Source organism: Aegilops tauschii, chromosome 1, assembly GCF_002575655.3.
Source record: "Aegilops tauschii subsp. strangulata cultivar AL8/78 chromosome 1, Aet v6.0, whole genome shotgun sequence".
Taxonomy (NCBI): domain Eukaryota; kingdom Viridiplantae; phylum Streptophyta; class Magnoliopsida; order Poales; family Poaceae; genus Aegilops; species Aegilops tauschii.
In genome coordinates, this window is record NC_053035.3 from 147,281,080 (window position 1) to 147,307,649 (window position 26,570).

The window sequence follows — 26,570 nt, forward strand, 5'->3', positions numbered from 1 at the left end:
AGCATCATCTCCGAGGCCGATGAAGCTCTTGCTCCCCAACCTGCTCCGACTCGTTCTCCTCGTCGAAGATGTAACGCAGGTAGGCGTCGACGTCAAAGCTTTGGTCATTGCCTGGCATGCTTGGAATAACTAATGGTAGATGGGTGAGGACTAGATCTTCGCAGAGTGTCGCGGCAATGCGTTGCTGCCTGGGTTATATGCAGCAAGCTGTTAGCTGGTGGCGGGAAACCGGTGAGGGAATAGGCATGGATTTTAAAATTCACCCATGTGGAGCGCGCGAAGCATTCGGTGGAGCGCGGGAAGCATTCGCTGGAGCGCGGGAAGACTAAGTGAAGCACACACACAACTCGAATACCGTATCCGGTGCCACGTGTTACTTATCACACAAGTGTTAACATAAGGAAGCGTATGTGTAACTTACTAATCATCGCAGACAAGTACTCGCAGACGCATCATGTGCGATACTCCTAGCCACCGCAAGCAACTAGTTTGCATTTTTCAAAGTTTTTTGTACACACATAATCGCACATGAACTAACTTTATTAACCGTCCGTGTTGTAATTTCTCATCGCAAACAGTTCATCCGAGTTGGCTGTTTGCCATGTATCACACACATCTTGTTAAGTTGAACCGTTTCTGTTGTGTTCGCTAATCGAAAATAGTTCGTCCGAGTGAACCGTATGCCCTATATCACACACACCTTGATCTAGATAACCGTTTATGTTGCACTCCCTAATAGCAAACGGTTCATCTTAGTGAACTGTATGCCGTATATCGCACACACATTGATATGGCTGCCCATTTATGTTGTTCTGCCTCATCGCAAACAGTTCGAACGGGTTAACCGTGTGCCCTGAATCGCACACGCAACTAAAATCTGAACCGTGTTTGATGGCTCCGTCATCACAAACGTTTTGCACCTTTTTTGACGGTTTTTTACATCCCCGTTTGTGATTAATGCATCGCACACAGTTTCGTCAAAGGGTCTCTGATTGTAGTGTCGCGTTAGCAGCATCCTGCAGTAGTGATCCATTACAAAGCACCTCTCCCATTGCAAGAAAAATCAATCTAGTTGGCCAAACCAAATCAATAGATCGGAGATAAATACAAAGCTATCTTAATCATGCATAAAAGAGTTCAGAGAAGACTCAAATACTATTTATAGATAATCTAATCATTGACCCACAATTCATCGGATCTCAACAAACGCAATGCAAAAGAAGATTACATCGAATAGATATCCAAGAACATCGAGGAGAACATTGTATTGAAGATCAAAGAGAGAGAAGAAGCCATCTAGCTACTAGCTATGGACCCGTAGGTCTATGGTAAACTACTCACACATCATCGGAAGGGCAGCAAGGTTGATGCAGAAGCCCTCTATGGTCGACCCCCCCTCCGACAGAGTACCGACGAAGGCCTCCACATGGGATCTCGCGAGAACAGAAACTTGCAGCGGTGGAAAAGTATTTTTGGTGTGCCCTCTCGTATATGGGGAATACTTAGGTATTTATAGAGCAAAGATTAGGGTTGGAGGAGCATCAGCGGGCCAACAAGTCTGGGGTGCCCCCTAGGGCGCGCACTCCGAGCGTGTCGCCAACTGGTGGCCCCTCTGACCCCCTCTCAAAGGTTCCTAGGTGTCTTCTGTTCCAAGAAAAATCCTCAAAAAGTTTTGTTCTGTTTGGACTCCGTGTGGCATAAATTTTCTGTAAAGGAAAAAACAAGGAAAAAACAACATCTGGCACTTGGCACTAGGTTAATAGGTTAGTCCCAAAAAATGATATAAAATAGCATAATAATGGATATAAAACATCCAAGGTTGATAATATAATAGCATGGAACAATAAAATTTATAGATATGTTGGAGGCGTATCATCCACCAAGTTCAACTACACGAATGTCTCCGTTGTCCAAGCGTCACCAAGATGCACCACTAGATTCCCCAAGTACCCCACCGGAAAGACCGCACATATGCCTGAAGTCTACTACACAACTTATTCTTGTAGACTCATATCGGGCCTCCAAGCGCAGAGTTTTGTAGGACAGTAGCAATTTTACCTTCAGTGGATGACCTAAGGTTTATCAATCCGTGGGAGGCGTAGGATGAAGATGGTCACTCTCAAACAAACTTGCAATCAAATACAAGAAATCTCTTGTGTCCCCAACACACCTAATACAACGGCAAATTGTATAGGTGCACAAGTTCGGCAAAGAGACGGTGATACAAGTGTAGTATGGATAGTTGATATAGGTTTTTGTAATCTAAAAATAAAAAACAGCAAGGTAGCAAGTGACAAAACGGAGCACAAACGATATTGCAATGCTTGAAAACAAGTCCTAGGGTTCATACTTTCACTAGTGCTCAACAGTGCTAACATAATTGAATCATGTAATAATCCCTCAACATGCGACAAAGAATCACTCCAAAGTTCTTATCTAGCAGAGAACATAAGATGAAACTATTGTAGGGTATGAAACCAACTCAAAGTTATCCTTCCCGATCAATCTATTGAGCTATTCCTACAAGTGTCACAAACAACCCTAGAGTTCGTACCAAAATAACACCATATGGTACGCATCAACCAACTCTAATTTCACCTAGATACTCCAATGTCACCAAGTATCCGTGAGTTGATTATTCGATATGCATCAAACAACTTCAGATTCATAATATTCAATCCAACACAAAGAACTTCAAAGTGTTCCCCAAGGTTTCTACGAGAGAAAGTAGGACTAAAACATGCATCAACGCCTATGCATATATTACCCCAATGTCACCTCGGAAAATCATGTGTTGAGTGCCAAAACATACATCAAGTGAATCAATAGAACACCCCATTGTCACCACGGGTGTCTGCATGCAAGACATACATCAAGTGTTCTCAAATGCATAAAAGTATTCAGTCCTATAATAGTGAAACCTTAAAGGTAAAAACTCAATTCATCACAACAAGATAGAGAGGGAAAAACACCATATGATCCAACTATATTAACAAAGCTCGCGGTACATCAAGATCGTGCCAAATCAAGTACACGAGAGAGAGAGAGATAGAGAGAGAGAGAGAGAGAGATCAAACACATAGCTACTTGCACATACCCCTAGCCTCGAGGGTGAACTACTCCCTCTTCATCATGGAGACCGCTGGGATGATGAAGATGGCCTCCGGTGATGATTTCCCCCTTCGAGAGGGTGCCGGAACAGGGCTCCAGATGGTATTTCGAAGGTACAAAGGCTTGCGGCGGCGGAGTCGAAGTTCTAGGGTTATTTCTGGTGGTTTCTCTATTTATAGGATTTTTTGCCGCCGGTCTCACGCTAAGATGGGCCCACGAGGCCCCACGGCACCACCACCCCCTGGGCGCGCCCAAGTGGCTTGTGGGGACCTTGTGGCTCTTCTTGCCCTCCCACGAAGCTTTGGGGGTCTCTTTTGTTCCAAAAAAATCTTCAAAAAGTTTCAGCCCATTCTGAGAACTTTTATTTCTGCACAAAAAACAACATCAGGGTAGTTCTGCTAAAAACAACGTCAGTCCGGGTTAGTTCCATTCAAATCATACCGAAACCATATAGAATTGTTGTAAACCTAGCATGAATACTTCATAAACTATTGATACGTTGGAGACGTATCAGTATCCCCAAGCTTAATTCATGCTCGTCCTCGATTAGGTAAATGATAAAAGAAATAATTTATGAAGTGTGAATGCTAGAATAGTGTATAAGTTTGATCAATGGTAATTTCAATCACTTTTACTAGCATCATACTAGCAACTATTTATCATAAAACTCATCATGATAAAGTAGCAATCAATTGACATATTATGGTTCAAATAGTGCATTCTCTTGAAACTTAACAACCTATGTTCTTAGTCATCAAACAATTGCAATTCAACTTATTTTCAACAAAGTCTAAGTAATAGCTCCACATACTCAATTATCATATAGTCTTCTATGACTGCTAGTACTCAAAGCATATTTTTAGAACAAATGGCATCCGTCGAACACAGAGAAAGATAGGGGCTTAATGTTTCACCTCCCAACTTATTTACATAGAGATAATTGTCAAACAATAATAATTCGTGATCAAATATATTTGGATGGCCATATATGCCTGGATTTCCCCCCACCACATGATGCTTACCAACTAGAGAATAATTGAGCTTGAAATGAGAATAAATACTTATTGACTCTTGCATAAAAGAAATACATAGAGTAAAAGCAAGCCCTTCACAGAGGAAGCAGAGGTTGTCATGCATGCGCTTTTTATTTTTCGTATGTGCAAGCTCTTAATGCAAAGTAACGTCAAGTTTGTACAACGCTTATTTCCCTTGCAATAAAAGATCATACATATTTTAGGAGCAATTTTTATTGCTTTTTGCACCAATGACAACCTACTTGAAGGATCTTATTCAATCCATAGGTAGATATGGTGGACACTTATGGCAAGAAACTGGATTTAAGGGTTTTTGGATGCACAAGTAGTATCTCTACTTAGTACGAATTTATGGCTACCAAAAGATCCTAAGCAAGCACCACATGTTGGAGGATCCATAACAATATAACTTCTATCCAAATATACCCAAACATAAATCATTACATTGTCTTCCTTGTCCAACTTCAACTAATTTGCTCAAGTTTGAAAATAATTAGTGGGTATTTACAATCATAAAACATGTCCAAGATAATATATTTAGATGTGAAAGTTCTCTTCCTTATACTACCCATTCATGAATTGCTTGTATGACTAATATTGTGATTGTCAAACTTCAATTGATTTTCCTTTCTTAACCCAATGTGAAGCTACTACTAGGTATGATACAGGCATATGAAGCACATGTAATTTCAACCTTATGATATCCAATTCATTCAACAATTTACTCTTATGATATAAGGGAAGAACGAGACTAAATGACAAACTACTCCAAAAAGATATAAGTGAAGATCAAATGAGTAGTTAAGTAAATATGTAGCTATGTGAGGACTCTCCCGCATTTAAATATTTCAGATCTTAAGTATTTTATTCGAACAACAAAGAAAACAAAATAAAATGACATTCCAAGAATAACACATCTCATGCGAAGAAGCAAAAACTTAGGCTCAACCGATACTAACCGATAAGTGTTGATGAAGAAAGGTGGGATGCCTACCGGGGCATCCCCAAGCTTAGATGCTTGAGACTTCTTAGAATATTATCTTGGGATGCCTTGGCATCCCAAAGCTTGAGCTCTTATGTATCCTTAATTCCTATCATATCATGGTTTCACTAAATCTTAAAAACTTCATCCACACAAAACTCAACAAGAACTCATGAGATAAGTTAGTATAAACCAACTCAAAAACTTATCATTATCTACTGTAACAAATTACTAAAATTATTATTTAACATTGCATACTAAATGCCTCTGCATATTTAATACTCCATATCCTCAAATAGAATCAATAAACAAGCAAACATATGCAAACATAACAGCAATATGTCAAAACAGGACAATCTGTAAAGGATGCAAGAAGATTCATACTTCTTTAACTTCAAAAACTCCGAAAAATTATCACACTCTAGAAGATTTATCATATCTTAGTGTGTAAAAATTCCAAGATTTTATCACGTACTGAATTTTTGGAAGAATTCGGAATATTATAGAAAACTTTCTGTTTTCAAACAACAACATATGGACTTGCAAAATAAGCATGGTAAAGGCTATAATTGACATTTTTATTGAAATAAAATATACAAAACATTATTATAAATAACATCAAAGGAAAACCTAACAAAAGAAATGATGCTCCAAGAAAAACTCATATCATGTGATGAATTAAAATATAGCTCCAAGTAAGGTTAACGATAATGTTGAAGACGAAAGAGGGGATGCCTTCCTGGGCATCCCGAAGCTTAGTTGCTTTGGTCTTACTTGAATATTACCTTGGGATGCCTTGGGCATCCCCAAGCTTAGGGTCTTGCCACTCTTTGTTCTCCACATATCGATATCTCACCCAAAACTTGAAAACTTCAATCACACAGAATTAAACGGAGCTTCGTGACATAGGTTAGTATGATAAAGAGAAAATCATTCACTTTTGTGTTGTAAAGTCAAGATTCATAATTGTTTCTTACACAATGCCTACTGTAATATATGATTTCCAAAATTTATATTGACCAATATAAGCCGTAGAAACTATAAAACAAGGAAACTATGCATTGAAAACAGAATCTGTAAAAACAGAAGAGTCTGTAATGATCTAAACAATGACCATACTTATGTAAATTCAAAAATTATGAAAAACTAGGATAACATAGGAAATTTGTATATCAATCATGTGTAAGAAATTTCAGAATTTTTAGACGCTCCAGTGATTTTGAACAATTCTATTACTGGGCGCAAAAGTTTTTGTTTTTGCACAGAATCAAGTCAACTATCATCCACACTATCCCAAAGGCTTTATTTGGCACTTTATTGAAACAAAATCTATAAAAAATAATTAGTACAGTAGATTAATCATGTGAGCACACAAAAAGAGTAGGTAATAGTGTTTGGTTGTCTCCAAACAAGCGGTTTTCTTTAGTGTCTTTTTAGCTAGGCATGATGACTTCAATGATGCTCGCATAAACGATAAGAATTGGAATATAAAGAGAGCATCATGAAACATATTACTAGAACATTTAAGACCAACACTCTTCCTATGCATAGGGATATTGTAAGCAAACAATTCATGAGAACAAGAATCAACTAGCATAGGAAGGCAACAAGCATGACTTCAAGATTTTCAACAAATAGAAAGGAAACTTGATATTGTTGAGATATGTAAAAGCATATGTTCCTCTCTCATAATAATTTTTCAGTAGCATCATGAATGAATTCAACAATATAGCTATCACATATAGCATTCTTTTCATGACCTACAAGCATATAATTTTTCGGTGGTGGGAGCAAACTCAACAAAATAGCTATCTTGAGATACTTGATTTACATAATCAATTTGAGCCTTAAAATGATGATGGCAAGATTCATGGAGATCATTATTCTTTATATCATAAGTCTCATCACAATAATCATCATCGATAGCAACATTGTCCTCACAATAATCAATTGAAACCTCTTCCGGAATAGTGTAATCATTACTAAATAAAGTCATGACCTCTCCTAATCTACTTTTATCATTGTAATAAGATTCAACACCCTCCAAAATAGTGGGATCATTATTACCTAGAGTTGTCACTCTTCCAAACCCACTGTCATCAATATAATAATCATAGATAGGAGGCATGCTTTCATCAAAACAAATTTGCTCATCAAAACTTGGGGGAGTAAAAATGTCATCTTCATTAAACATAGCATCCCCAAGCTTAGGACTTTGCATATCATTAGCATCACGGATATAGAATTCATACTAGCAGCATTGCAATCATGATTATCATTCAAGGATTTTATGCCAAACATTTTATTGAATTCTTCTTCTAACAATTGAGCAAAATTTCCTTTCCATAATTTTCACGAAAGACATTATAAAGATGAATAATATGAGGCAACCTCAATTCCATTTTTTGTAGTTTTGTTTTATAAACCAAACTAGTGATAAAACAAGAAACTAAAAGATTCAATTGCAAGATCTAAAGATATACCTTCAAGCACTCACCTCCCGGACAATGGCGCCAGAAAAGAGCTTGATGTCTACTACACAACTTATTCTTGTAGACTCGTGTTGGGCCTCCAAGCGCAGAGTTTTGTAGGAAAGTAGCAATTTTCCCTCGAGTGAATGACCTAAGGTTTATCAATCGATGGGAGGAATAGGATGAAGATGGTCTCTCTCAAACAACCCTGCAATCAAATAGAAGAAATCTCTTGTGTCTCCAACACACCTAATACAATGGAAAATTGTATAGGTGCACTAGTTCGGCGAAGAGATGGTGATGCAAGTGTAATATGTATTGTAGATATAGGTTTTTGTATTTTGAAAATAAAAAAACAACAAGGTAGCAAGTGAAAAAATGTAGCACAAATGATATTGCAATGCTTGAAAACAAGGCCTAGGGTCGTGGAATTGTCACGGCAGATGTCCTAGCGAAAGGACTTAGTCGTGGAGCCATCGCAACTAGGTTAGCTTAAAGGGGTTATACAGGATAAAGGACACATGAGTTTATATTGGTTCGGCCCCTTGCGGTAAAGGTAAAGGACTAGTCCAGTTTGAGGTGGTATTGCTAGGGTTTCGATTACCAGGGAGCGAATACGCTTGACCTAGTTCTCAATCTTTTGTTTCTTGTCCTAAACTGCCGCCGGGTCGCCCCTTTATATACATAGGTTGATGCCCAGCGGCTCACAAATTCCTAGCCGGCTCACACACAACGTGTCCGGCTCAGTGACTAACTATACATGCCTTACGATACAAGTCATACATATATGGCGGTTTACATTTGTGGGCCTCAAACCGCCTTTGGGCTTCGGGCCTTTAGTAAGCCTGCTTCATGAACCGCCATCTTCAACATCCTCATGGGCTTTTGTTATTACAAACCGCCAGTGGTATGACCCGGCTCCTCCTGGGCGGGTCATACCAAAATAGTTATATCCCCAACATTAGGCCCCAGGTTGATGTGAATTTGTTCATATCAATCTTCAACACTTAGTAAAAATCCTTCTTCATTTCTTCTTGCGAGATATTGTAACCCGCCATGACGTCATCTCCTGGGATTACGGAAACCCGCCGTGATGTCACCTGTCATTCATTTCACACGATGCCCAGCATATCTTAGTAGATCCTTATCTTTAATAACTATCCTGGAAATCGAGGCGTCCGAACCGCCGTAATCATTCTTTGACCTCGATACTCGCGACCACCTGTTACCTATTTCCTTATAAATAGGGTCAGGCAGCCTTTTAGCTCTCCCCCTTTCCTTCTCGTCTTCAACCTCTCTCTCTCGTGACGCATCTACGCACCTGAGCACTGCCGCCGCCGACCTCGTCAACTTCCTCGACCCCGGCCGCTGCATCAACCTGATCGAAACCAGATAACTGCATCGCTTCTCCATTGCTCCGTAGACCCAGTAAGCACCTCAATTTTCCCCACTGTAGATTTCCATTAGGGTTTTCTGAAGTTCTTAGGAGTTCGTCATCGTTCTTCATTATACCTCTGTTTAATCATTACTTTGATCCAAAAGTAGTACTTAAAACATGCGAAATCTATTTCTGTGCCTTCTCTTAATCACCAGATACCCTTCTCACATGCAGAAATCTTGCCAATATGCTAGTTCCTTAGCTGCTGCAGTTCTAGGTTTTGATTTTACTTTCTTTTCCGAATAGCGTCAGATCCAAAATTGAGTGCACCAATCTATAAAACCTGTTTTTCCAATAATTAGCAGAATTCACCCATGATAGATCTCAAATACCAGCACCGTCATGGCGGCTTATATCACCAGTTGTAACTAGTCATATGGCATTAGGCCCGGTTTAAGCCGCCACTGTGCATATATGTGGTAGTGCTCACCTCCGGCTTAACGGAAAAGCTTAAACCAGGAATATTTCCTTCTTTTTAGGCAATTTTCCTTACGATGACAAAGGCAGTTACCTCGTGTAATTGGGTTCCTTCCATTGTCACCGAAAACACGATCGAGCACTTTGTTAAAATTGGCTTTCTACCAGCAAAGAACATCATGCACTGGCGCGCTCCCAAACCAGGTGAAGTAAGACCTCAGCCACAAAATGGTGAGGTCATTGTTTTCACTGATCACATGAATTGGGGCTTCTCACCACCTGGATCCAAATTTTTATGAGACGTTTTCCACTTCTTTCAACTTCATCCTCAAGACATCGGACCCAATTCCGTGTCAAACATCTGCAATTTTCAAGTCTTCTGTGAAGTATACCTTCAAGAGGAACCCAGTGTTGACCTCTTCAGGGAATATTTTTATCTGAACCGGCAAAACGAATTTACTGATGGACCCAGCTTAGAACTTGGTGGGGTCTCAATTCAACGAAGAAGAGATGCTATCTTCCCCTATGCTCACCTGCCCAGTCACCCCAAAGATTGGAACCAAACATGGTTCTATTGTAAAGATGCCTCTCCAGCTGATGAGAATCCTCTCCCGGGTTATCGTGACCAGCGGCTCAACCCGAAACATCATCTTCCCGAACGGCTTACCATTGCTGAAAACGCAAAGCTTGCACCTACCTTTTCAAAGGTCAGAGCCCTGCTGGGAAATGGGTTAACTGGTATTGACTTGGTTCGGTGCTGGGTTGCTTGGAGAATCATACCCTTAAGCCGCCGCCCCAGCTTAATGTGTACTTATACAGGTAATGAGAAAGATCCACTGCGGTATTGCTCCACATCTTTAACTGACGACACGATCAATGAGATGACAAAGACTCTTCTCAATGAGAGTCTGGCAAGCTGCAGCAAAGTGGGATTAAACCCTTTCTGCACACTTAACCCGCCACCAGCCATAAGACTCCAAATGATTTATTTTACTTGATTATCCATATGTTCTATTAATTTGACTTTGTCAACCTGCATAGGCTGGATCCGCTTTTTGGAATAAAAAGTATGATCACGAAGCTGCCAAGAAAGCCAGGGCCAAAGCAAAAGCTGCCAAGATGAATAAAAAGAAGCCAAGCACTTCTGAGTTGTTTGACTTGGACGACAACACTGAGTCGGAGGTAGCCCTTGACTCCCTTGGCTCCTTTTTCAATTATCTTATTGACACTGATTATCATCAGGATGACACGGGGCCAGTCAAGCGGTCGAAGAAGAGGTAACTATTATTTCCTCCGACTCAGCGCCTTTGCCAAGACAGAAAATTCGACGAGTAACCCGAAAGTAAGCTTTTCACACCCCTTAGCTCATTTGGTCATTTGGATTCTCACGTTCTTTTGAACCAACAGCAGCACGAGAGCCGGCGACAAACCCGGACCAGCGGAGGTGGAGAGTTATCCTCCGGCTTACCGAACACACCAGCACCGCGGAAACGTCGAAACGGGGTTCCTCCAAATTTAAACTCTTTTTATCCCCTGGCTGGTCTTATTCGTCAGCCACTTAATTTGTCCAATTCAAACTATCAGGGGACTTCTCGTTCCTCTTCTGGTGACTCATCTTAGACCAATCTTCCGGCTTTCAAGACTGCCCCCGGGTAACTACTTTATTTCCTACTATTTGCACTTTTTATATTTGTACTAACCTCCCCCGGTTCTTGCAGTGGAAAGGCAAAGCCTAGTAAGAAACCCAAGCTGGTTAAGCCGGCTGAAGACCCCAAAGTTCCTGAACTGGAGCAGCAGAATCCATTGTCTGAGGTTTCTGTGCAACACCCAGATGGACCTCTCAATGATCTGCCACCAGAAACTCCTGACCTCTCAACCGATCATATAACTATCGACCCTCTGAACACAAAGCCGACAAGTCCATTTAAACCACCAAAAACACATGCTGATGATGTTGTGATTGCCGGCACCGGCTTCCAAGAGCCGGGAAAACCTACTGTCTTGGCCAAGCACTCCGCCAAAGAGGAACTTATTGAAAGGCGAAAAGTGAGATTTGACATCGCCAACTATACTCAATTGAGCATCAGTGAAATACTGTCTGGTTATCTTAACTAAGTGCATACCAGCCACGACCTTGAAGTTGACATGGTGAAGCAGATGCATAAAAAAATGAGGTATGAACTCCTGCTTAATAAATTATGCATACCTTGTCAGCCCCCAAGTCTACCATATATAACAGAGTTGAATATGCTGTAGACTTAAAATAATCTGAAATATAATGAGCATCCTTGGTAGAATCCCTCAAGGACCGGCTTTCATTGTCAGTGTTAAACCGGGTCTTCAAATCATTAATGATCAAACATTGCAGCTGTAGCCCCCAAGTGCCGGTTTAATCATCATGAATGAACCGGAACTACTTCACTTATTCAGAAAACAGAATTAAGTTGTGTAGTCCCCATGAGCCGGTTGCGGTCATTTTTGACATAACCGGGTTATCATAGGGTTTGTAGTGAAACACGAGCAACATGCATTAGCCTCCACGTGCCAAGTGCTATTGCTTGCAAAGGACTAGGGACTTTTATATGCACCATTGTAAAAAAAATCGTCTGCATCCATTAGCCCCCAAGTGCCAAGCGTTGTTGCTTGCAAAAGGCTTGGGGCTTTATTCTTGTATCCCGAATGTGTACTCAAATCTGTTCATATATAGGACACCACTGCTCAATTTCAATCACAATTGGCTGATGTGAAAACCCAACCGAAGCATCAGGAAGCTGAGACCCAGAAGGCCGACTCAAAATTTAAATTCAGCTTGGATGAATCAGAAAAACGGAAGACCAACTTCAACACTGAGAGAACCGCCTGCGCTGAAGAGAGAACCGCTCTTATACAACGGGCTGAAAAAGCTGAAGCTTCTCTTCAGGAGGCGACCACTGAGCTTACCGGCTTAAAGCACCATATATCTCAGATGATCTCTGCTATCTTTGGTAAGTATCATCGCCAGCATCATAACTGAATCTTATTTTTCATGTTTGCAAATCGTCTCTGATCGATCCTGCATTATCACACAGGCCTTAGGAGCAGTAACCTTGGTCAAGAAATGCTTGTGAAGCTCAAAGCCGTATATACACTTGTTGAACAGCTATACGCTGGCACTTAGCGCACTCTGGCTACTATCTCCCCAACCAACCAAGCGCCGACTCTTCTCAGTGATGTTTTGAAGAAACTCTCCATTTTACCTGCCAGGATTGAAGAAATAAAGCGGTCGGCCGCAAGAGCCGGTGCCGTGACAGCTTTAAGCCGGGCCAATGCATGGCAGGCGGAGTTAGACCCGACCGAGCTAGCCACTGGGTGTCCAAGCTTTGAAGAAAATGGCACTCCCTTTGATAACTTTGATGCTTGTGTGAAGGAAATACGTCCTCTGGCCAGTCTGATGGCCGATGAAACGGATCTTTCAAAATACCAGGCGGCTTATGATATGGAGAATCAGAAGATGCCCACGCCGGCTTACAAAGTGATGGATCTGATCCCTCCAATCCGTAAGCATACTTTCGCCCCTGAAGTTGATCCGTCCGAACTTATAGATGATGAAGCGGAATTCCAAGCCTTGTGTAACATTGACTGGTCATCACCAAACTTCCAGACGACGGAGGAGGATGAAGAACCAGCGAGGGATGATCCAGAAGCTTCAAGCCATCAAGGCCAAGAAAATTGATCCGCTGGGCGGTTCACATTTCATATTTGATCTTCTGAAACGCTTAATCATTTGGGCTTGCTGAGTCATGTAATAGGCTAGTGAAAAACCATGATCTGCCATGCCATCGTGCATGTTTTAATTTGCATGATACTGCTGATCCGCCAGCTGAAGATATGCGACTTGTGTTTATGATATCATCATATAGACCAGTTGTTTATTTCCTTTTTCCTGCACACAAACAAATCAAAAGTACCCTGGTAGTTTACCGCGGGGCGGGTCATGATGCCCAGTATAAATCCACTGGTGACCATAGAAGTCCATAACCCGGGCAGGGTGTAACATCCCAAATATGAGACATAGTCAGGGCTGCTTGCTCCGACTTGCGAAAACTATATGGTAAGAAAAAAGGGCGATATTGATATAAACCCAGGATGAATATAAAATCCAAAAACACGAGCCTGTCATAGGCCGCCGAGCCAAAATCTCTACTTCAATGAAACTAGCATGATAGCCATTGGAGTATCCGCGCTTTCTGTGAGCTGGCTCTCACATGACCCAATCGACATTTTAACCCGGATAAGTTCAGGGTCTTGTGAAAAGATTGACTTATCGAGAGTACGCGGATTTGGAGCAGCATCGTGTAAACAGTCAGGTTTAACCAAGTTTCAAGGAAGGCGGCTTAATAGCCTGAGTTTATCCTTGCTTTCCGTAAGCCGGCTCTCTCATGACCTAATCAATGTTTTTGACCTTAACAAGTTCAGGGTCTTATTTAAAAGAATTGATTGTTAAGAACATGGCGGACCATCCAGGATTACCTGGTGGAGAAGCATCTTGCATACAGGCAGGATAACTCGGATTTTTGGTGAATACACCTGGCGTCCAAGCCAATCAAAAGGGTGAATATAGCTGTGTTCATTGAACAGTAAGCCCCCAAGTGATATATTTCTGAGTTGTGCTCAGCGGGTACCTATGTTTGAGCTGTGCTGTGCATCCAACTCTCTTTGGTCCCTGTAACTCGGGCGTCAAGCCTCTTAAGTGACCATGTGAGATGACAATAAAGACTCAATTTCGAAGAAATGAAACGACAGAGGCCCTTAATTCTCAGGGATGCCGGCTTTATTATACTCATTATAATATATACATCGTCAAAATATGTACATCACAAGAGCCAGTGGCTCAAGTATAGTAAGGCCAAAGATTACCAATATTCCACGGCCGACGGGTCTCCTCCTCCGATGTGCGTGAGTACTTACGGTCTCGAACATCGATAAGATAGTACGCCAGTTATTCAGATTCTTGCTGACCACAAAAGGCCCTTCCCACAGTGGGGATAGTTTATGCATATCAGTCTGATCCTGGATAAGCCAGAGCACCTAGTCGCCTTCTTGAAAGGTTCTGGTTTTAACCCGGCGGCTGTGCTAATGGCACAGATCTTGCTGGTAAATCGCCGAACGAGCCGCCGCAAGGTCATGCTCCTCATCCAACAGGTCAAGTGCATCCTGACACGCTTTTTCATTATCAGCTTCAACATAGGCCGTCACATGGGGTGAATCGTGACGGATGTCACTAGGGAGAACCGCCTCTGCTCCGTAAACCATGAAGAAAGGTGTGTAACCCATAGATCTGTTGGGGGTAGTATTGATACTCCATAACACTGAGGGTAATTCCTCCACCCAACAACATGACGTCCTTTGCAAAGGGACCATAAGCTGGGGCTTGATGCCTCGCAGAATATCTTGATTAGCTCGCTTAGCTTGACTATTGGACTGGGGGTGAGCCACTGAGGATACATCAAGTCGAATATGCTCTCGTTGAAAAAACTCTTTCATAGGACCCTTGGACAGATTAGTGCCATTATCAGTTATAATGCTATGGGGAAAGCCAAAACGGAAAATCACCTTTTTGATGAATTGAACCACTGTTGCTGGGTCACAATTACTAACCGGCTCTGCTTCAACCCACTTTGTAAATTTGTCAACCGCCACCAAAATGTGGGTCTTTTTATCCTTCGACCGTTTGAAAGGCCCAACCATATCAAGCCCCCATGTCACAAATGGCCAAGCAATTGGAATCATCCTCAACTCCTGAGCCGGCACATGAGCTCGTCGTGGAAATTTCTGACAGCCATCACATTTACTGACCAAATCTTTTGCACCAGCATGAGCCGTCAGCCAATAAAATCCATGACGGAAAGCCTTGGCTACGAGAGACTTAGAGCCGGCATGATGACCACAATCTCCTTCATGAATCTCTCGCAGAATCTCACAACCTTCTTCTGGAGAAACACAACGTTGAAACGCCCCTGTGACACTGCGATGATGCAACTCTCCATTGACAATAGTCATTGACTTAGACCGCCAGGTTATCTGACTGGCCAAAGTTTCATCCTCAGGTAACTCGCCTCGGGTCATATAAGCCAAATATGGAACTACCCAATCAGGAATAGTATGAAGAGCCGCCACCAGTTGTGCTTCCAGATCAGGAATAGCAAGATCTTCCTCTGTAGGTAATTTAACTGAAGGGTTATGCAGAATATCTAGGAAAGTATTAGGTGGTGCCGGCTTATGCTGGGATCCTAACTAGCTCAAAGCATCAGCCGCCTCATTTTTCCTGTGATCAACATGTTCAACTTGATAACCTTTGAAGTGACCTGACATAGCATCAACCTCTCGATGATAAGCCGCCATGAGTGGATCCTTGGAATCCCAAGTGCCAGAAACTTGCTGAGCTACCAGATCTGAGTCGCCAAAACACCTCACCCGGCTTAAGTTCATCTCCTTAGCCATCCGAAGACCATGGAGCAAGGCCTCATACTCAGCTGCATTGTTAGTACAAGGGAACATCAACTGGAGAACATATGAAAATTTATCACCTTGTGGGGAAGTTAAGACAACTCCAACCCCTAAGCCCTCCAACTGCCTGGATCGATCAAAATGAATTGTCCAATATGTGTTATCCAGCTTCTCCTCAGGCATCTGCAGCTCTGTCCAATCATTTATGAAATCCACAAGTGCTTGAGACTTAATGGCTGTTCGAGGCATATACTTCAAACCATAAGGTCCAAGCTCAATGGCCCACTTGGCTACCCGACCTGTGGCTTCTCTGTTCTGGATAATATCCCCTAAAGGAGCAGAACTAACCACAGTGATGGGATGACCCAGAAGATATTGCTTAAGCTTTCGACTAGCCATGAACACCACATACACAAGCTTCTGCCAATGCGGATACCTCTGCGTGGACTCAATAAGCACCTCCCTGATGTAGTAAACCGGTCGCTGAATCAGATGCTCCTTGCCTGATTCCTTCCTTTCCACCACAATGGATACACTGACAGCTCGGCTATTGGCATCCACATATAACAACAAAGGCTCCTTATCAATAGGAGCAGCAAGAACCAGCGGCTCAGCCAATTGTTTCTTCAAGGCCTCAAATGCCTGACCAGCAGCATCACTCCAGACAAAATGATCTGTCTTCTTCATCATCTGGTACAGAGGAATAGCCTTCTCACCCAACCGGCTTACGAACCGGCTTAAGGACGCAATACGACCTGCTAAACGCTGAACATCATTGATACGCCAGCTTAGCCAGAGAGGTGATAGCCTTTATCTTCTTCGGGTTAGCTTCAATACCCCATTCCGAAACCAGAAAACCCAAGAGCTTGCCTGCCGGCACACCAAAAACACACTTGGCCGGGTTAAGCATCATCTTGTAGACCCGGAGATTGTCAAAGGTATCCTTTAAGTCATCTATCAGGGTCTCCTTATTCCTAGACTTCACCACAATATCATCCACATAAGCGTGAACATTGCGCCCAATTTGATCATGAAGGCAATGTTGCACACACCGCTGGTAAGTCGCCTGGGCACTCTTGAGCCCAAAAGGCATAGATACATAACAGAAGGCTCCAAAGGGAGTAATAAAGGTTGTCTTCTCTTGGTCCTTAACTGCCATCTTGATCTGATGATAACCAGAATAAGCATCCAAAAAGCTCAAACGCTCACAACCCGCCGTAGCATCAATAATATGATCAATACGGGGGAGAGCAAAGGGATCAGCCGGGCAAGCCTTGTTTAAGTCCGTATAATCCACACATATGCGCCAGGTGCCGTTTTTCTTAAGTACCAGCACCGGGTTAGCCAACCACTCAGGATGAAAAACATGAACAATAAACCCAGCCGCCAAGAGCCGGGCCACTTCTTCACCAATAGCCCTACGCCTCTCTTCATTGAAACGACGAAGGAATTGCTTGACCGGTTTAAACTTTGGATCAATATTGAGAGTGTGCTCAGCGAGTTCCCTCGGTACACCCGGCATGTCTGAAGGCTTCCATGCAAAGTTGTCCCGGTTCTCACGGATGAACTCGATGAGCGCGCTTTCCTATTTCGGATCCAGATTAGCATTGATGCTGAACTGCTTGGATGAGTCACCAGGAACGAAGTCAACTGACTTAGTGTCACCTGCCGACTTAAACTTCAACAAGGGGTCATGCTCTGTGGTTGGCTTCTTCAAAGATTTCATATCCGTCGGGTCAACATTATCCTTGTAAAATTTCAATTCCTCTGTTGCACAGACAGATTCAGCGTAAGCAGCATCACCTTCTTCACATTCCAAAGCTACCTTGCGACTTCCATGCATCGTGATGGTGCCCTTGTGACCCGACATCTTAAGCTGTAAGTAAACATAACAAGGCCTTGCCATGAATTTAGCGTAAGCCGGCCGCCCAAACAGAGCATGATAAGTGCTCTTAATTTTAACCACCTCGAAGGGCAACGTCTCTGATCTGGAATCATACTCATCTCCAAATGCAACCTCCAAAGATATTTTACCCACTAGATATGCCGGCTTACCAGGCACCACACCATGAAAAACAGTGTTTGACGGTTTAAGATTTTTGTCAGTCAATCCCATGCGACGGAAGGTCTCGTAGTAAAGGATATTAATGCTGCTGCCTCCATCCATGAGTACTTTAGTGAATTTGTATCCTCCAACCTGAGGCGCTACTACCAGCGCTAAATGACCCGGATTATCAACCCGGGGCGGGCGATCCTCACGGCTCCATAGAATTTGGTGTTGAGACCACCGTAAGTAACGGGGCACCGCCGGTTCAATGGCGTTCACTGCCCTTTTATGGAGCTTCTGATCCCGCTTACATAAACTTGTGGTGAAGACATGGTACTACCCACTATTCAATTGCTTCGAGTTACTCTGATAACCAGACTGCTGCTGCTGATTCCCCTGATTATTCTGTTGACTGTAACCACTGTGATTACCTTGGCCTTGAAAACCGGAATTTGAACCGCCTCCTCCATGACTCGGACCATGAGGGCCGGACCTGAACCTCCATTTGGGCCATGGTTGTGCTGGAAAAGATGAGAATCCCTAAACTCTTTCATGATAAAACAATCCTTCCACAAATGGGCAGACGACTTTTCATGTGTTCCATGCGTCGCACATGGCTGATTCATTATTTCCGCGAGGTTGAATCTTGCCCCTCCAGACTGAGCCGGCCTCCCCTTACGACGCTGGTTATTATTCCGTACACCAGTGTTGGCCATGAAGTCTAAATTCCCATCAGCCTTGCGCTTACTGCTGCCACCTTGACTGGCTGGGTTGTGCTGCTGTCCCTTCATGCTGCTACTCTTCTTTCCCTTTCCCGACCTTTCGTCATTAGACTCGGGGTCCTTGGTACTATCAGAGTCGCCATACTTGACAAGGGCCGCCATGAGTTCCCCCATGTCACTGCAATGGCGCTTAAGCCGCCCAAGCTTCTGTTTGAGAGGGAGGAAACGACAATTTTTCTCCAATATTAAAAGTGCTGAGTCGACGTTGATATTATCTGATGAGTGTATGATAGTCGAGACCCGATGCACCCAGTTGGTTGTTGACTCGCCCTCACCTTGAATACAAGAAACCAAATCCACGATTGACATCGGCTGCTTGCACGTATCTTTGAAATTTTGAATGAAACGGGCCTTCAGCTCCGCCCATGACCCAATGGAGTTTGCGGGCAGCCCCTTCAACCAAGTACGAGCCGGCCCTTCCAACATCATGGTGAAATACTTAGCACACACAGCATCACTAACATCCAGCATCTCCATGGCCATCTCATAACTCTCAATCCAAGCTTCAGGGGGCTGATCTGCTGTGTAATTAGGCACCTTACGAGGACCCTTGAAATCCTTGGGCAAACGCTCGTTACGTAGAGCTGACACTAAACATGGCACACCCAAGGTTCTAGAGGTCATGCCTGCCTCCACCGAAGTCATCGGGTAAGCCGGAGCATGTTGATGAGCCGCTAGCTCGGCGTCCTGACGCGCTCTGCCTTGATCCACCAGAGTCTGGGCGTGGGCACCACCACACACTGGGTCATGCCCAGGGGCTGGTTATGACGCTGTTCAGTACTTGAAACCGCTGGTGAGTCGATGTGCCTACTGTAACTCCGACTCGGACGAGGGGTTTAGTGGATCCGCTCACGACTATAAGAGTAAGCCGCTTGCTGCTCCAATGCCGTTTGAAGAAGTTCTCCGCCCCTCCGCGTTTCAACCGCCGTCGGAGACTCGCCTTCAACTGGTGGAGCCGCCAATCATGGTGCCGCAGCAATCATATTGTCCAAAGGGTTGGAATAATGACCCGACGGCATCAAAACACGCTGAGGTGGGGTATTATTCGTACGTGGAGAATCCATCACTCGTGGTTGAACCGGTGCTCCACCCCCAGGCGCTTCAGCCATCCGGTTTACCACCAGGGGGTCACTGGTCCCTGCTCCAGGTGTGTTGAAGAGGTTCCTCAGCTCATAAACCAGTGGTAGATGACTCCTGTGTCTTCTCCTCATAACCTAATTTGAAGCATTCTGATCCAACGTGAGCCGGAAGGAATCTGCTTGGATCCGATGTGCCTGAGCCTCCACAACAGCCTGCTCTGCAGCCATCCTAGCGTTTTCAGCCGCGAGCTCTTCCTTGGCTTGAGCTATTTCATCGTGCAACTTAGCCACATCCACCTTGTGCTGTTCCTGGTTGTCCGGGGTTACTTCCACCCCCATCAGAGTCGCTAGAGATTCTAACAATTCAGTGAGAACTTGAGCCGGCGGGCGCGCAGAACCGCTAGCACCAGCCGCTGCTGCAGCCATCGAGCTAGAAGTCATAGCCGCCGCGGTTGTAGAACCAAGCGCCGACTGTGTACCAGCCATAAAGATCGCCACCCTGTTCAGCGGCTCACGGGGGTTCGGAATACTGTCACCGTCGGAACAGCCCCCAAGCCGGCCGTCTTGTAGTTGATACAATGAATTGGTCTCGCCCATGGATGACTCACCATCAAAATAGATGGCCGTCTCACCACCATATGCAGATCCATCCTCAATTTCCGCCCCATGGACGAAACCAACAAAGGCACGTTTCACGACGGGCTGAACCCGGGCAGGTCGTGCACGCTGAGCCGTCTCGATGATGTCGGTGCAGATGTCCGGCTCAGGGCCCGGTTCGCCGATCTTGCCAATGAAGACGTGGATTCCTCCAAAGGGGACCCGGTACCCGTACTTGATTGAGCCGGCCTCGGGGCCCCAGCCTTCATCGTCGATGTAAAGCTTGCCGCGACGACTCTTGGTCATCCGGCCCACAACGTATCCCTTGATCCCTTCAAAGCTGCCCTATAAGAACTCAAAACCACCATGCGCTGGCCCCATGGTGGGCGCCAACTGTCGTGGAATTGTCACGGCAGATGTCCTAGCGGAAGGACTTAGTCGTGGAGCCATAGCAACTAGGTTAGCTTAAAGGGGTTAAACGGGACAAAGGACACATGAGTTTATACTGGTTCGGCCCCTTGCGATGAAGGTAAAGGCCTAGTCCAGTTTGAGCTGGTATTGCTAGGGTTTCGATTACCAGGGAGCGAATACGCTTGACCTAGTTCTCGATCTTTTGCTTTTCTCCTAAACCGCCGCTGGGTCGCCCCTTTATATGCACAGGTTGACGCCCAGCGGCTCACAGAGTCCTGGCCGGCTCACACACAATGTGTCCAGCTCGGTGACTAACTATACATGCCTGACGATACAAGTCATACATATATGGAGGTTTGCATTTGTGGGCCTCAAACCGCCTTTGGGTTTCGGGCCTTCAGTAAGCCTCCTTCGTGAACTGCCATCTTCAACATCCTCATGGGCTTTTGTTATTACAAACCACCAGTGGTATGACCTGGCTCCTCCTGGGCGGGTCATACCCAAATAGTTATATCCCCAACACCTAGGGTTCATACTTTCACTAGTGCAATCTCTCAACAGTGCTAACATAATTGAATCATATAACAATCCCTCAACGTGCGACAAAGAATCACTCCAAATTTCTTCTAGCAGAGAACATAAGATGAAATAGTTGTAGGGTTCTAGGGTATGAAACCACCTCAAAGTTATCCTTCTCGATCAATCTATTGAGCTACTCCTATAATTGTCATAAACATCCCTAGAGTTCATACTAAAATAACACCATATGATACGCATCAACAACTCTAATGTCACCAAGATACTCCAATGTCACCACAAGTATCAGTGAGTTGATTATTCGATATGCATCAAACAACTTCAGATTCATAATATTCAATCCAACACAAAGAACTTCAAAGAATGCCCCAAGATTTCTACCGGAGAAAGTAGGACGAAAACGTGCATCAACCCCTATGCACAAATTACCCCAATGTTACCTCAGGAATCCGAGAGTTGAGTGCCAAAACATACATCAAGTGAATCAGTAGAACACCCCATTCTAACCAAGGGTGTCCGCATGCAAGACATACATCACGTGTTCTGAAATCCATAGAAGTATTGAATCTGATAGTAGTGAAACCTCAAAGACAAAAACTCAATTCATCACAACAAGATACAGAGGGGAAAACACCATACAATCCAACTACATTAACAAAGCTCGCGGTACATCAAGATCGTGCAAAATCAATAACACAAGAGAGAGAGAGAGAGATCAAACACATAGCTACTTGTACATACCCCTAGCCTCCAGGGTGATCTACCCCCTCCTCGTCATGGAGACCGCCATGATGATGAAGATGGCCATCAGTGATGATTTCCCCCACTGGCAGGGTACCAGAACAGGGCTCCAGATGGTATTTCAAAGGTATAAAGGCTTGCGGCGGCGGAGTCGAAGTGTAGGTTTTTTTGGTGGTTTCTCTATTTACATGATTTTTTGCCGTCAGTCTCACGCTAAGATGGGCCCACGAGGCCCCATGGCACCACCAGCCCCTGGGCATGCACAAGTGGCTTGTGGGGCCCTCGTGGCTCTTCTGGCCCTCCTATGAAGCTTCGGTGGTCTCTTTTGTTTCAGAAAAATCGTCAAAAAATTTCAGCCCATTCCGAGAACTTTTATTTCAGCACAAAAAATAACACCAAAGTAGTTCTGCTGAAAACAGTGCCAGTCCAGGTTAGTTCCGTTCAAATCATACCAAAACCATATAGAATTGTTGTAAACATGGCATGAATACTTCATAAATTATAGATATGTTGGAGAAGTATCAATGCCGAACATCTACCGACTGAAATGCCAAGTACAACTACGACCCGGGGAATATATGGATATGCCAGGTTCCTCTCCATCGTGTACAACTACTTCCACTACCGCAGCGAGAACGACTACTTCCCTCGAAACTCGATCCACCCTGAAACGCATGCTTTAGAGGTATAACAATTCGATACGAGCACCGGTGGACAAATACATCACTAGTACAACGAGGTGCTATACAAACGGTTTTTAACCCCTTTCCGCGACGACATTTGGAACCGTCGCCTAGTGAGTGTGGGCGATAGGGAGGTCCTTCCCACATGACCCAGAAACCATCGGGGATATGCCCTCCTAGCACACACACTCGGCAAAATGAGGTCGTGTGCGATGGGCGAGCGACCAAATACGGTTATACGTCCAGTAGTGCTCAAAAATACAATTATACAGGCGAAATCATTTCCGGTCGTAAGTAGTCGGTCTCGCTAAATGTTTTCGTTCGTATATGCATCCCACACAGTCGCTCCAAGGAAAACGTTTTTGTTCGCAGGTACATCACACACAATTTTCCCCGTTAAATTGTTTGTGATAGCGTTTCCATTGCACACGGTATTAAATTTTTTATCGTTTGCGTTATTGAATGCATCACACACGGTGCATAGAAGAAACTGTGTGGCAAAGGCTGTCATCACACATAGTTTTTATGTGGTAAACGTTTGCGCCAGGTGGCCTAACGCAAACAGTTTTCAAGAGGATGTCGTGTGTGATTGTTCACTAATCTAACACGGTTTATTCCTAGAAACTGTGTGCGTTATCGAATGCATCACACACGGTGTTTTCTCAATAACCGTTTTAAATAGAAAAACCCAATTAGCAGGCTAATTATCCTATTATTAATAATCCATTTATTAATCTAATTGACATTTCATATTAAGCACACAATATATTTCATTTTCATAATTGAAATACATCAGAGTACAACATCATATAGCTTCAGCACTCAGCTACCCCATTACAGAACTGCACCAGCACCAAGTTTCACATGCAACATCTATAACCTTTCGAAATTAGCATCATAGACGATACATAGACAGATATATCTCATCTGGAAAACTACCGAAGTAGAAGGCGAATATTGAGCCTTCATTGATGTTGAAGGTCTTTGCAACTTTAGGCCAGTGCTTGTGGATGATTGACCGTCCATCCTTCGTCCTCTTCAGGAACACTTCAATATTGAACCGTGGGTGTTGTATGAATACCTTCCTCGCCTCCTGACTATACAGGTGGTTTGAGAGGTAATCATCAGTGAACTGTTTTGGAAAGGCCTGAAAACAAGGATGTGCATAAATATCTTCTCTATATTGGAAATGGGGCAAAGGAATAAAAAAGGCAAGGTATAATAGGTAACATCCTGTAGTGAACTGTTGTCTTCTTCATTGTGTAGACAAAGATCTTGTTGATTTTTGTCGCTAATTTCTTTATCGTAACAATCTTTCTGAGTTGCTTGACTTGACTGATATTCATGGACAACTCATTCCCCATATGCAAAAAGGGTCGAACATGGGTCAAAACCTCTGGCAGCAGGACCTACATGTCCAAGACCAAATTGTTAAAAACCTAAATATTAGAATGGTTCCTGCAATTGCACAATAATGTGCTATTAGACAAAGGACCATGCATGTGCAAACCTCAATGCTTCCCATTATTTCCCTGCAACACATATAAGGTAGTTAGTCATCAGGTTAAGTGAGGGTTCGCATGCTATCAGTAAAATATGTTGATGAAAAATAAGCACATTGCAGATTCATCAGATTAATTAAAGCCACATGGAAAAACCATTTATCCAAACCAAGCATGATTATGAACTAGGAAATATAGCACTTGTATATGTTTCTCATGTATTAAGTGCAGCCAAATTCGATCTATTTCTCGCATGCACAACAGTACAAAATTCTACCCACGACAATTGGACATCGCATTGCAGAATTGAACCAAGCAGTTAAGTAAACACCACAACAAATGAACCAAACATTAACTGAGCACCACATTGAACAATATAACATACTCCTAATAGAAGATCCGATAGTTAACCAAACCAAGCATGCTTAACAACTTGGAAATATAGCAATTGTATTTGTTTCTCATGTATTTAGTATAGCCAAATACAATTTATTCCTCACATGGTATACAATAACAGAATGCACCCACAACAATTGAACATCGCATTGCAGAATTGAACCAAACACTTAACTAAACACCACAACAAATGAACCAAATGTTAACTAAGCACCACATTGCACAATATAACATACTCCTAATAGAAAATCAGACAGTTAAGCAAACCAAGCATGCTTAACAACTTGCAAATATAGCAATTATATTTGTTTCTCATGTATTTAGTACAGCCAAATTCGATTTATTTCTCACATGGTATACAATAACAGTATGCACCCACAACAATTGAACATCGCATTGCAGAATTGAACGAAATAGCCAACCGCGTCGCGTCTTCAGCGCGCGAGGCATCGACAGTGGCCTCGATGGCAAGGTGCTCCTCCAAGATCTGGGGGTCGACATGAATGGCAGCCATCGCGACCTCATGCGCGCGTGCGGTCGCGATTTGCTTCTCCACTGCCAAATGCTACTTGGGATCCTGGCTATACCGCACCATGGCTTAGGGCGGCACTTATTTGGTGGAGGGGTCGGTGATTTTGGTGGAAGGTGTCGCGCCGGCTGTCGGGGCATGTGGGATGTGGAAGGAGGAGGAGGATGGGGGTCGAGTGTGGATTACCTGCCTGGATAGACGAGGCCGAGCAGCGTGAAGGAGGGTCGCCGGCGAGGAGGCGGCGCTGCAAGCAACGAGTGAAGGTTTTAACTTGGAAAGGAAGGCGGAAACTGGGGAAATGTGGCTTTTGTTAAGGGGGAGGGGCGGGATGTATATATTTCCGCGGAAGCCGAAAATTTGGAATCGCTTCAGCGAAAAAACTGGCGCGCAAAGTGTCATCAGACACGGTCCCTTATTCAGAACTGTGACGGTATGTGAACATCACAAACGATTCAGATAGCTTAACCCGTGTGTGAGGAGTTTGAACGTCAAAATTTTTGGTTCAAATTTCCCTGGTTACAGTGGTCATCCACGTCATTGCATAATTTGGGTACACAAAGGAGGCTACATCACACCCACACTTCTTAATCGAGCAAGTTCAGCAATTAAATAGAGCTAGCTGACCTAAACATTACTCTAACAAATTAAAGACCGGCGCTCTTAATTAAACAAAACAAAGAGTACTACTACAGCTGGTGCTCGTCGATCTCCGCTGCCTCCATGTCTAGCTCACGCCCGACGGTCTCCTGGGGAAGGGGCTCCATGGCATCAATCGCACCATACTCGGCAAGTTATGACCCACAAGTATATGGGATCAATTTTAGCTCTTTTCAATAAGTAGGAGTGTCGAACCCAACGAGGAGCAGAAGGAAATGACAAGTGGTTTTCAGCAAGGTAATGTCTGCAAGTGCTGAAATTATAAGTAGCAGAGTAGTTTGATAGGAAGATAATTTGTAACGAGCAAATAACGATAGTAGTAAGCATTGTGCAGCAAGGTAGCCCAATCCTTTTGAGGCAAAGGACATTCCAAAACGGTCTCTTATGATAAGCAAAGCGTTCTTGAGGGTACACGGGAATTTCATCTAGTTACTTTCATCATGTTTGTTTAATTCATGTTCGGTACTTTGATAATTTGATATGTGGGTGGACCAGTGCTTAGGTGTTGTTCTTACTTGAACAAACCTCCTACTTATGATTAACCCTCTCGCAAGCATCTGCAACTACAAGAAAAGTATTAAGAGTAAATTCTAACCATAGCATTAAACTTTTAGATCCAATCGGTCCCCTACGGAATAGCGCATAAACTGGGGTTTAAGCTTCTGTCACT